Source organism: Eurosta solidaginis, chromosome 4, assembly GCF_040869045.1.
Source record: "Eurosta solidaginis isolate ZX-2024a chromosome 4, ASM4086904v1, whole genome shotgun sequence".
Taxonomy (NCBI): Eukaryota; Metazoa; Arthropoda; class Insecta; order Diptera; family Tephritidae; genus Eurosta; species Eurosta solidaginis.
Window position 1 is genome coordinate 23,883,534 of NC_090322.1, and position 12,274 is coordinate 23,895,807.

The 12,274-nt window shown below is 40.1% G+C and overlaps 1 long non-coding RNA gene across 1 annotated transcript; it reads right to left on the reverse strand.

Annotated features, from left to right (window-relative positions):
- Positions 1 to 3,690: 3,690 nt before the first annotated feature.
- LOC137247719 (uncharacterized) lies at positions 3,691 to 12,274 on the reverse strand. The gene is made up of 3 exons (XR_010951883.1): positions 11,833 to 12,274; positions 11,568 to 11,757; positions 3,691 to 4,129 (listed from the first exon to the last, which is right to left on the reverse strand). It is a non-coding gene; the product is annotated as an uncharacterized lncRNA (long non-coding RNA).

Here is a 12,274-nt window from a genome sequence, read left to right on the forward strand (position 1 = left end):
TTGGACATTCATACAAAAATCATCCGCAATAAACCGTTGGTGCGTTGCGTAGCGCACGAAGGTCCTTTACCATTGTACAGGTCTACAAGTCGGATATGTAGCAGCACGCACATACACAGCCACGCTCACGTGATAAAATACTTGTTCTTGTTCGTTTATTTTGTGGATGCTATTTGGCACTGTTGTACTTCTTAGGACCAAACAAAGTTTAGTAGCTGCTATCGAAAACTGCTTAAAATTTTTTTTTCTTATATTACAAAGAAATATACTTATTTACTTTCAAACGAGCACTTAATTACATCTCTCTTTAATAACCATATATTTTGGACAATTTTAATTAACAAATTGTGATACTTTTTTATGGGGACGATTGCTAAAACACGACCAAAACCGTCGGGGGAGGTATTAATAGACGCGTTTTTACCTCGCATCCAATAATTCGAATACTTTTTCTCTTCGGACTATTGACAACAGGACAAAACGCGTCTATTCATTTTTCTTTCCGCTTTTTTGGACGGGTTATTGCAGTCGACCTCGGTTTCAAACTGTTTTTCGCGGAGAACTTTTGAACGGGTAGAAAAACTTAACTCCCGTGTTTGTATTCTTAATACCGAAATAACTACGCGTCCTCAGATACCCCAATAGAAGACTTTTTTATAATTTTCTGAAGGACCCACATGGGTGCACTTAAAATTTCCTACTAAATTCGTTAAAAGAAATTTACCATCACAGCAACCCATATCTGATATTCCGATCCCTTTTTTGCTTCCCTGCGTCGCTTTCGACGAAGCAACCCCGGTAATTTTGACACTTCGTTCAGTGTCAAAACTCATGTTCCACGCAGGTTCCACTGGGTTCCACGCTAGTTTGACACTGACCGAAGTGTCAAACGGCCGTGTGTTAGAAAGGGAAAGAAATTGTTTCCCTTTCATACATATCATACTTGTAAACCTGTACAATGTCCTTTACTTTCTCCTCGTTGTGTGGCAAAACTAGTGAGAATTTAGCTCTTTCAAAGTAGGGAATTTTTGCGTTTGTTATCAACACTCTTTTTGTTATGATTTATATCCCTACAAGACAGGTACCCGTTACCTAATCGAGTACTTAATCGTTACCAATAACTTGGTCACCAATTATCGTCTTAGGCCCTTATTATGTGTGTCACCGTGAATGTTTGCGTCGCATTCACTCACATTCACATTCACCCAGAATTCGTATTTTATAACTTCTTACGTATTCGGGTTTGTCCTCTTACGTAGTCACTACGTATTCAGTGAGACTGTCAAACCCAATACATAGCCAGTATAGACACTAATTACTTTTGTTATTTCGGAAAACTTTGCAGTGCAATTTTTTCGGAATAACTTCGTTTCAACGAGCTGACAATATTGCAGCGAAACACCTGACAATTGTAAAAAAAAGAAGAGTGTAAATTGCAATATTGATTGTCTGGTTGTTAATGTTTTTAAAACCAGTTGCTTGTTTATTTTTCAATTGCGGTTGAACTTTGCATGTTTCTTTATCTTTTTCCCAAGTACTGCCGGCAATCGATTTGAGGATTTTGTTGCGGCCTTGCACTACGGCTGCAATTTTGTTACCATGCGCCTTGAAATTCATACCACTATGGCCGTATGGGCTGCGCTCAAGCTTCCGTAGGCACAGCCTCGTTGCAGTTGTTAACGCTACACTGTTTGTAACGTTGACCTGTTCTTTCTCATAATCAAAGAGTCATAATATAAAAGCTGACATTTTTTACGACAAACAAAATTTCTGGTAAAAGTCCAGAACAGGGGTCGACTGCTAATACGCGTCCAAAAATATAGAGAGAGGTGTCAAAATACGCGTATTGACCTCGACAACAACAATCCGAAGGTCCGTAGATATTTGCAGTTGAAGTTGGCAATTTTATGTGGTTGTTGTAATGGTGTGCACTGAAAAAAATTTTGTGTAAAAAGGGATTTTGGACGTATTTAATTTTTATCCCACCCCATTGGTGGATCGGCCAGAGTAATTTTTGATAAGATCGGCCGAAGACCGCCAACGCAGAAAGGTGTTCTGCGCAAAAATACTATGGATGCCACCCCCGGTTTCGGAGGGACCCGGGATCATTTTTCGGTTTTTCGTTTATAAACTTTGAACGAGTCAATATTTTGATTTTCGTTTGACACGTATTAGCAGTAGACCCCTGTTCTGGACTTTTACCAGAAATTTTGTTTTTCGTAAAAAATTTCAATTTTATATTATGAGAAAGAACAGGTCAACGTTACAGTGTAGTCGACCCCTGTTCTAGAGTATTACCAAATTTCAAAATTTTTTTTTCAATATTTTGTGTTCGAATTTTATTTTAGACTTCCTTCAGTGTTCTTTCAAGTTGTATGTCGGAGTTGATTCTGGATAGGTAATTTAACCTGTTACAGTACCCAGATGGAAGTTTAGCTAGAGTAACGCGCATTTCCCTAGGGAGAGTGAGTTCTTCCTCTGATAGTTCTGGGAATTTTTCTTTGAGTACCGGATTTGTCGGGCAATTCCTGGCATAGAGGTCCGACGCTTGTTTGTGGATATCACTGAGGATATGTTTGTGCCTTTTTGCTTCATACGGGTCTGTTCTCAGATACCGTATTTCCTCATAATGTTTACGGAGATTGCCGCTTAAGCCCCTGGATCTCTGTTGGGATGCCCAGATTTCTGGGTATTCAAAAGAAACTGTTTGGTTAGCATTTCATTTCATTGTTGTTGTTTTTGTAGCGGTAAATCGTTATCGATTTTGATGGTCCTTCACCGGATATATATCAGGTATGTTCCAGTAACAAGCACCATTAAGGTATAAGCTCGACCATCTCGGGAACGATTTAATATGACCGCATTGAACCTTCTAGGCCAAACCACTAATAAATTTTTCTGAAGGACTTTTATTACAAAAGAAATAACAGTTTGGGTCCCTGGCTGTAATTTTTATAGGTTTCGCTTTTTTTTATTCCTGTAAAATTTGACGAAATATGCATCCACATTGAACGAAGCTCTAAATATAACCTTTATCGGCTGTCTATGGAATATTTCAATAATTTTTCTCACGACATGTTCAGATTCTTCAGTTTTTACTCAAAAATTATATAAAAACCACAATAAGAAAGCGAAGTGAATGAAGCAAACGCGACCCAGAAGCGAGTAAATATTTTGACAGCAAATATTAGTGTTCGCGACACTTTGCGTCGCTATATAATACGAAAAAACGTAATACAATCACCTACAGTCATCTATAGTCACTGAGAGTCACCGAAGAGAATGAATGCTCTTATATGATACGAATTTGGTTTCACTTGGGTGAAAGTGACTCTTCGCGTCACTTTGCGTTATACATAATAACGCCGTTAATGACTTACATTGCTGTCGTGAAAAAGGTAACGCATGCGCTCTCTCAAAATAGTGTACGTGTGACTCGCTTTCTCGCTCTTACCTATTGTGTTTTCGACATTCCTTCTCGCTCGATGTTATTTACATTTTTAAGTTACTTCATTAGGTATGCTTTCGTTATCGCTAACCAAAACATATGCAACAACAACAACACGGGTAACTGGCCTATCGGTTACCCGTACCGGTTACCTTCTGTCAATTCGCTTTTTATATGAATGAAACGCGTCCCTTTTCTTTAAATAATATTTAATTATGAATAAATTATGTATACAATGGTTTTTACAAAATAATTTCCTTAATTTTCTAGTAAACCTAACATATGCGCATATTTATATGTACAAACTACATATGTAAAGACATAAACTCATTCGTAGTCGTGCCCTTTCTGAAACCATTTTGAGTTTCGAAGCTCACACTGATGGTGCTCAATTTTTCCTGCGCGGGTGGTGTTGTTAGTATCAGTTTGCATAGATATGAGTGTTGTAGATATAATACCGGAATATATGCAGCCCCATTTCGTGCTATCAAAGTCGATTTGCAGGTGATGTTGAGCCTTTGAACTTGACCCTTTCCCATAATATGCGTGGTAGGGCCTTATATGTGATACTAAAAAGGCCGAGGGACAGTTGTCGCAGTTTTCTTGTAGTTTGAGCAAATGTACGTTCTTCTTACAGCCACAGCTGTAATATTGCTATGCCCACATGTCAAATCGAATTACCTAGAATGAAAAACAAACGAATATCAGTAAGGATAGATAATAAGTTTTTAATATAACCGGAAGTGCTTAATAAATACAAGATACTCAAGGGGATTTCAGATAACCAGAATCAGGACCTGTAAAGTAAATTCAAGTGAACCTCCACCATGCCAAGGCATCTTCCGGTAGCGGGGGTACCCGAAGATTATAACAAGGGATAATTGATAGATGTTGGGGTAATAGATAGTAAATTAGGCGTGCTACAAAAACAAAAACGAATAAATGCAGATGACTGTTTAATCCATTATGCGAAGTTCTTTGAATGGATGTGCAAATTGAAACGGGCAGAGTACTGCTAAAACTGCTTTCCCCGAGTAACCCGGGAACGAATTGATATGACTACGTCTATTCTTCTTTAGCAGCAGTGCCGAGCACCAATTCCCTTTTGGACAGGAAAGTAAACGTTTGGTTGTCTACAAGTTTATCATATGCCAGTACAGAACATACTCGTTTGCTGGATCTGAGCAGTACATCTAATTTTCCCAGATTTTCTGGGCGCAGCGAGGGTATCCTCCTGAATGGTGCATGTGTACCCTGCTGCCTTGCCTGGCCGCTCACCCAACAACACCAGGCACGACGGAACTTGCCTTGCGACGCCCAAAGTGCACTCACGCTTCTCATGGCTCCAGCGGGTTAGTGGGCTTAGAGTATACCCGTAGTAGCTATGCCTGTCGTAAGAGGCGACTAAAATACCAAATTGATTCAAGGGGTTTTGTAGCGCAATCCTTTTAATGGGTTGCCAGCGCAATATATAGCCTCTCCAACCCAATTGTCAACGTCACCTACCCGTGGCGAATCCTGTTTCTTTAACAGCCGAGGCTCTGGCGACCTCATGTTCCTTATGGATCTACATTTGAAGGCGCTTAGTTAGCTGACATCGCTTACTTAACCGGTAGATTCTAAAGTAAAAACCAAAATACAAAATATAGGTTAGGTTGAAGTGGCCGGTCTCACATAGACTGAATGAGTCCGTAGTGTTACCAGAAGTTTGTTTTAACGACCAAGCTGAAAACCCTATCAAGAACCAGGACCTATGTTATAAAAAAACTCCGTCCTCTTGACAAATACTAGAAGCTTCCTAGGACTTAAGCCACTTGCTGCTTCTAGATCTGACATCTTTATCACTCCTAATAGCTGTAGCCTTAGCCTGGCAAGCGCAGGGCACGATATTTCTCAGGGGCCCGGTATTTCTCGGGGGGCCCGCGATTTAGAGGTACTAAGACATTTTTTTAATTCAGGAGAGTCTTTAGTTGTTCCATGTGGAAATTTTAAGCCGAATTTCAAAAGCAACGAATATTGATAATGAACAGATTTTGGCTTTCGTGAATTGTAACCAAAAAACTGCTCAGAAAATCGCTGATCTAATTTGCCATACATGATTGAAGATTGTCGTGCACAAGGGTACGATAACGGCGCCAATATGAAAGGAGCTTACAACGGAGCACTACATCACATTCTCGACAAAAACTTGAATGCTGATTACTCGCCTTGTGCAACCCGCAGCTATGATAGCGTTTTCTTTTCTGGATAAAGTGTTACGCAAGCGTTGTTGTTCTATTCTAAAAAACAGGCAACGCCTTTACGGGGTATTTCGTTCTTTTGTGAAAATTCTTGCCTGCTCGCAACGCAAAAGCGTTACACTTTTACCCTGTATAAAATGGCGGTGTGGCAGTGCAACTTTGTGAAACTCTCAATTCGCTCTTAAGTTCCACATATACTCTGTTAATATGAGTGAATTTGGTGAGTTGAAATGTTCTTTGCATGCACTATAAATGTTGACCATTTTCTGAGGTAGGAGTAACTCTATTGTTGTTGTTGTTGTAGCGATAAGGTTGCTCCCCGAAGGCTTTGAGGAGTATTATCGATGTGATGGTCCTTTGCCGGATACAGATCCAGTACGCTCCGGTACCAAAGCACCATTAAGGTGCTAGCCCGACCATCTCGGGAACGATTTATGTGACCACATTAAACCTTCAGACCATCCCCTCCCTCCCCATCCCAAGTTCCATGAGGAGCTTGGGGTCGCCAGAGCCGCGTCTGTTAGTGAAACAGGATTCGCCGCGGATAGGTGAGGTTGACAATTAGGTTTGGGGAAGCTATATATTGCGCTGGAAACCTGCACAGCCCCTGGAATCTGATATTTTAGTCCCCTCTTACGCATACGACAGGCATACCTACCGCGGGTATATTCTGACCCCTTAACCCGATGGGGTAGAGTATTACCATTTACTTAGGCAACAATTTATTTCAGAAAAGAAAACGCTATCAATTTATGTTGTGTTGATGCTGCAGAATGTTGTACGGCTGCAATTATTTTCTTCGGCAGCACTCCACAACGATGTGACATCCTCAAAAAAAATGTACCTAGCTCTTTTCATAGTCTTTCAGCCAAAAGCCAAATTTGACTGCGCAAGCATACGGCGATGTTACCGGCATTCTCAAGTACATGAACAAGTTCGAATGTATCTTGCTGTCCTCAATTTGGTTTAAAACCCTACCATTAATGACAGAAGCGTGGTCCTCCAAGCGAGAGACGCCACCACAGATGTTGAGGTCCGACATGCCATTAGCACCCAGATAAATTGCGGTTTAAATCAATACCCCCACCATAGAACAGTACTCGTAGCGCTAGACCTATCAAAAGCTTTTGATACGGTCAACCATGGCTCGTTACTGCAGGACCTGGAAGGGTCTACCCTTCCCCCATGTCTTAAAAGCTGGACCGCAAATTATCTGGGTGGTCGGCAGGCATCGGTGCAATTTAGAAACGAAACATCAAAACCAAGGAGAATTAAACAAGGGGTGCCACAGGGTGGTGTCCTATCCCCACTTTTGTTTAATTTCTACATATCTAAGCTACCTTCACCACCGGAAGGAGTCACAATCGTTTCCTACGCCGATGACTGCACAATAATGGCCACAGGCCCAGGCCCAAAGATCGATGCGCTATGCAATAAAATAAACGGCTACCTTCCTGATCTCTCCAGTTTTTTCGCCTCGCGAAACCTGGCATTATCACCGACTAAATCTTCCGCGACCTTATTTACAACATGTAAGTCCCAAATGTCGACCATTTTGAACATCCACGTCGATGGCACTACGCTACCGACTGTCCTACACCCCAAAATCTTGGGTGTGACGTTTGATCAGGATCTACATTTTGGTGAGCACGCAGCCGCAATTGTTCCGAGAATTCAGAGCCGTAACAAAATCCTCAAATCCCTCGCTAGCAGTACTTGGGGAAAAGATAAAGAAACGCTCATGACTACATACAAAGCAATTAGCCAGCCGATTACGTGCTACGCGTCACCCATATGGTCGCCAAGCCTAAAAATCACCCACTGGAAGAAACTACAGGCCTGCCAAAATACTGCTCTCAGAATCGCCACGGGCTGTCTTATGTCCCCAGAACACCATCTGCATAATGAGGCGAGAATACTCCCCATCAGGGAGAGAAATGAGATGCTGACCAAACAGTTCCTGTTGAATACCCAGAAACCTGGGCATCCCAACAGACATCTGATTGATGAACCAGCACTACCTAGGGGCTTAAGGAGTCATCTCCGTAAGCATTTTGAGGAAATACGGCACCTGAGAACCCAGCCGTATGAAGCGAAAAAACACAAGCAGGTCCTTGGTGAACTCCATAAACAGGCGTCGGACCTTTATACCGGGAATTGCCCGGTGAATCCAGTACTTAACGAAAATTATCCAAAACTTGCGGAAGAGGAACGCATACTCCCCTGGGAAACGCGTGTCACTCTTGCTCAACTTCGTTCTGGATACTGTAACAGGTTAAACTCTTACCTATCCAGAACCAACCCCGACATACAAAATGTATGCCCCGCTTGCAATGTGTCCCCACATGACACCAACCATCTCTTCAATTGTAATGTGGAACCAACGCCTCTAACACCCCTTTCCTTATGGTCCACCCCTGTTGAAACGGCAAGTTTCCTTGGACTCCCGTTAGAGGATATTGATGACAATTTGTGATCGGTCGCGGCTATTAGGTGGGGCGAGCATTGCTACAACAACAACAGGTCCGATATCTAGATGCCTTATTAGCTGATTTGAAGTTGATCAGGAACCAATGGGAAACAATTTTAAACGAATGCAAAACAGTTGCTATTCAATTGAACATCTCGCCAAAATTTCCGGACATTCGAAAGAGAAAACCCAAAAGGCGTTCTGAAGATAATTTAAATGAGATGATTACGGATGATTCAGAGTCTGATTTCAAAAACAATACATTCTTGGTGATCGTTGATTCGGTAATCACTGGCATTACTGAACGATTTGCAGCTATGAGAAATTTGAACGAAGTTTTCCTTTTTGTGGCAATTTAAGACATGGATGAAACTACGGTTCGGGCGAGCGCAGCAAAATTTGTCGAAAAATACAAGTCGGATATTTCTCAAAGCTTAGAATGTGAAATATAGACGTGGTCATGGTGGTGGTGTTGCTATATATGTTAAAAGTAGTTTATCCTGTAAACTTTGCTGCAGTGCTAGTCCAAGTGATTCTGTCGAATATGTGTTCGAGACGTGTTCTCTGTAAATAATGAAAGGCTTCTTATCGGCTGTGCATACAGACCTAATAGTGGAGTTGACTTCTCTGGGTTTATTGAATTTCTCGAGCCTCTACTTATAAGCTATGATAATATAATCATCGCTGGGGATTTCAACTCCAACCTTCTCGTCGGCTCAACTCTATAGCTAAGTATGGAGTCTCTTGGACTTTTTCCCACCAATTTAACTTCACCTACACACTTTACTGACTCAAATTCTTCTTTGCTGGATTTATTTTTTGTGAATGATCCCCTGAAATTGCTCCACTACGATCAATTGTCGGCATCTTGCTTTTCAAAACACGATCTGATATTTCTTAGTTACAACTTTCAAACGTCACACATCCAATGTTCCTTTACGTATCGTGATTTTAGAAGCATAGATTACAGTTCCCTTAATGCAGCGGTGGAGTCGGTCGAATGGAGCTTGATTCTTACGCTGACATCGGTCGATGATCAGGCATCATTCCTACAGAACCATATTATTAGGCTTTTCGACAACCATGTGCCAGTGAAACTCAAGGCTGCTACACACAATAATACCCCTTGGTTTAGTGCCAATCTAAAACACTTAATTCACCAGCGTAACCTTGCTTACTCACGATGGAAAAGATACAAAACCCTGGAGGCTCACAACTGCTTCAAAGCAGCTATGATCGCTGCAAACAAAGCCATTAGGTCAGCTAAGCAGAAATTTTATAATAATAAGTTTAGTGCTGCTTTGAGTTCGAAGGAAACCTGGAAGTCGATTAAACATTGGTATCGAAAAATCCAAATGCGATATTTCTGTCCTCCCTGATGTAGACATTAACGAGATAAATATAAATTTTGTAAATCTGCCAATCTCAACTGACAATATATGTGCTGACAATTATTGTATTCGCGCTAATGTTGATTTTGGTCCTCTTGAGTTTGCTAGTGTCGATGATTGTGATGTCGTTCAAGCCATTCTTTCAGTAAAGTCTAATGCTATGGGGTTCGATGGTATATGTCCGAAATTTTTAAAAATAATTCTTCCTAAAATCCTTCCTCACTTAACCTACTTGGTTAACTCTGTGCTGACGTCCTGTGTATTTCCCAAATGTTGGAAAGTTGCTAAGGTAATCCCAATCCCCAAGCAAAACAAGGAGTATAGACCTATAGCTATTCTGCCTTTCCTTTCCAAGGTCGTCGAACGAATTTTGCACTGCCAGATAAATACTTATGTGCAGGATAATAATCTTCTCACAGATTCCCAGTCTGGATTCAGGTCAAATCGTAGCTGTAAAACGGCGCTCCTATCGGTGATAGAGGATATTCGAGAACAAGTTGACAAAAATTTTACTGCAAGAAGCTGGACAACCTATTTAATTTCTCCATCTGTGCAACAGCCTTAATCAGATCGTATTTGGCCGACCGAACTCATGCAGTAAGTGTTGGTAGCAGAAAGTCTGACTTCGTCAGTGTTTTAAGAGGAGTCCCACAAGGCTCAATCCTTGGTCCCCTGTTATTTGTTTTGTATATAAACGATTTGCCTGGTGTTCTCAAGTATTGTAATATTCACATTTATGCTGACGACGTACAATTGTATATGTGCTGTCCTAGTGATCGTACCAGTTCATGTATTAATAACTTAAATTACGATTTGTGTCAAATTGGTACGTGGGCTTATATGAACGGCTTATGTCTTAACCCTAAGAAGTCGAAATGTATAGTCATTCATAGAAGGTCAATAGATAAAAGTGGAATGGAAAATTTAATTTTAGACAACACTACTATAGAATACGTTGACACGGCAAAAAATCTAGGTGTAGTTTTTAACAAAACCTTGACATGGAAAGATCACATCTTCCGCACAGTGGGAAAAGTGTATGGGATGCTTCGTACACTCTGGCTTACACAATATTTTACTCTGTTACATATTCGTCTACTAATAGCAAAAGCGTACTTAATACCTACGCTCCTTTATGGTTGTGAGGTTTACTCTAATTGTGACTATGTATGTAATAGGAAACTTAATGTTGTTTATAACAACATTGCTAGATACGTCTATGGGTTGAAAAGACTTGACCACGTCTCTCATCATGCTTACAGGTTGCAAAACATTTCTTTCGATAACCTTATTAAACTTAAAACGCTCACTACGCTACATAAATTAATATATATGAAGGAACCTGACTATCTGTATCGGAGGCTAAATTTTCTCCAGTTGTTGTTGTTGTTTTTTTTGTTTCTCCAGTCGTCTAGATCTGTTCTCCTTACCCACTTCAGACATCGTATGCTAATATCTGATCGCCAGTTCTTCATTACTTCCATACGTCTTTGGAACTCGCTCCCTTCTAGACTTAGGCTTATAAGCAATGCTCTGCTCTTCAATAAAGAATTACCAAGTTTCTATAATAACCTAGACAATTAAAATACTGATTTCTTCTAAGCAAATGTACTCTATCATTCGTTTATTTTATTTATTTACTATTTATTAAATATATTATTTATTGTAACCTTTTCTTAGCCATAGTCATTAGCTTTAAGTTTCAAGTTTAAATTGTTCCTATTTTATGCCTTTTACCGACTAGCACTATAAAATTATTTTTGCCAAATTGTTGTGCTGGGATGAATTGCCTAATAAATACAAATACAAAATAGTTCACTTGAAACACATTTACGAAGCAAATTTTGATAAAGGTCTGTCACCATTGGAATTGCTAAATGCCGTCTATTTTCAAAATATGTATACAATTTTCCACCAACTTTTGTATTGGTTTACGTACCTTTTGCACTTTACCTGTCACTGTATCTAGTGTTATCTACTATTGCAATTTTTAATCAATACAAATCAATATAAATTACCGAAGCAAATACTGGCAAACCAAGATGCGTAGTTCCACCCTTTTTTGGGAAAATACATCCAACCAATTTTGTACCGTATTGCAAAGCATGTTGGTTGTGGAAAGTACCTTGTTTACCGGTAAATCCTTGGCAAATGACACGTGAATCTGCATTTAATTGTAGGTTTCTTGTTGTTTTGGCATATCCTGAGCTGAATCGCACCCCGGCAGAGATGATATATATTAGAATAATATAACCTTTTTTTATTAGTTAAAAATACACATACGTATAAATGAAAAGCAGAGAGTAAATAATGTTGCTTTGGTTGTAGCGATAAGGACACTCCCCGGGAGCGATTTAATATGACCACCTGAAACCTTCTAGGCCATCCCGTCGATTCCATACAACTTTCAGATTCTAAAAAAGGATCTCGACACGCGTCTTTTGATACCACCTTTGTTTAGGTTGTGCACTGTCTTGAAAATGTTACCTTTTTTGGTTTTGGAAATCGAATCTTCCAATTCCAATTGGTGGCAAGAGAACTTGGCTGCCTCTAGTTAATGCGCCAGGTTAATTTAGAAGTGCCTAAACCGCTAACATACGTCACACCTAAAAGCCCGTAGCACAAGCACTTTTTTAGTTTATTAGTTTAATTACCACAATTATAGTTTTTCATCGTTTTAAAATGTTTCCCGGAATAATTAATAAATTGTCGTATTAAGATGACG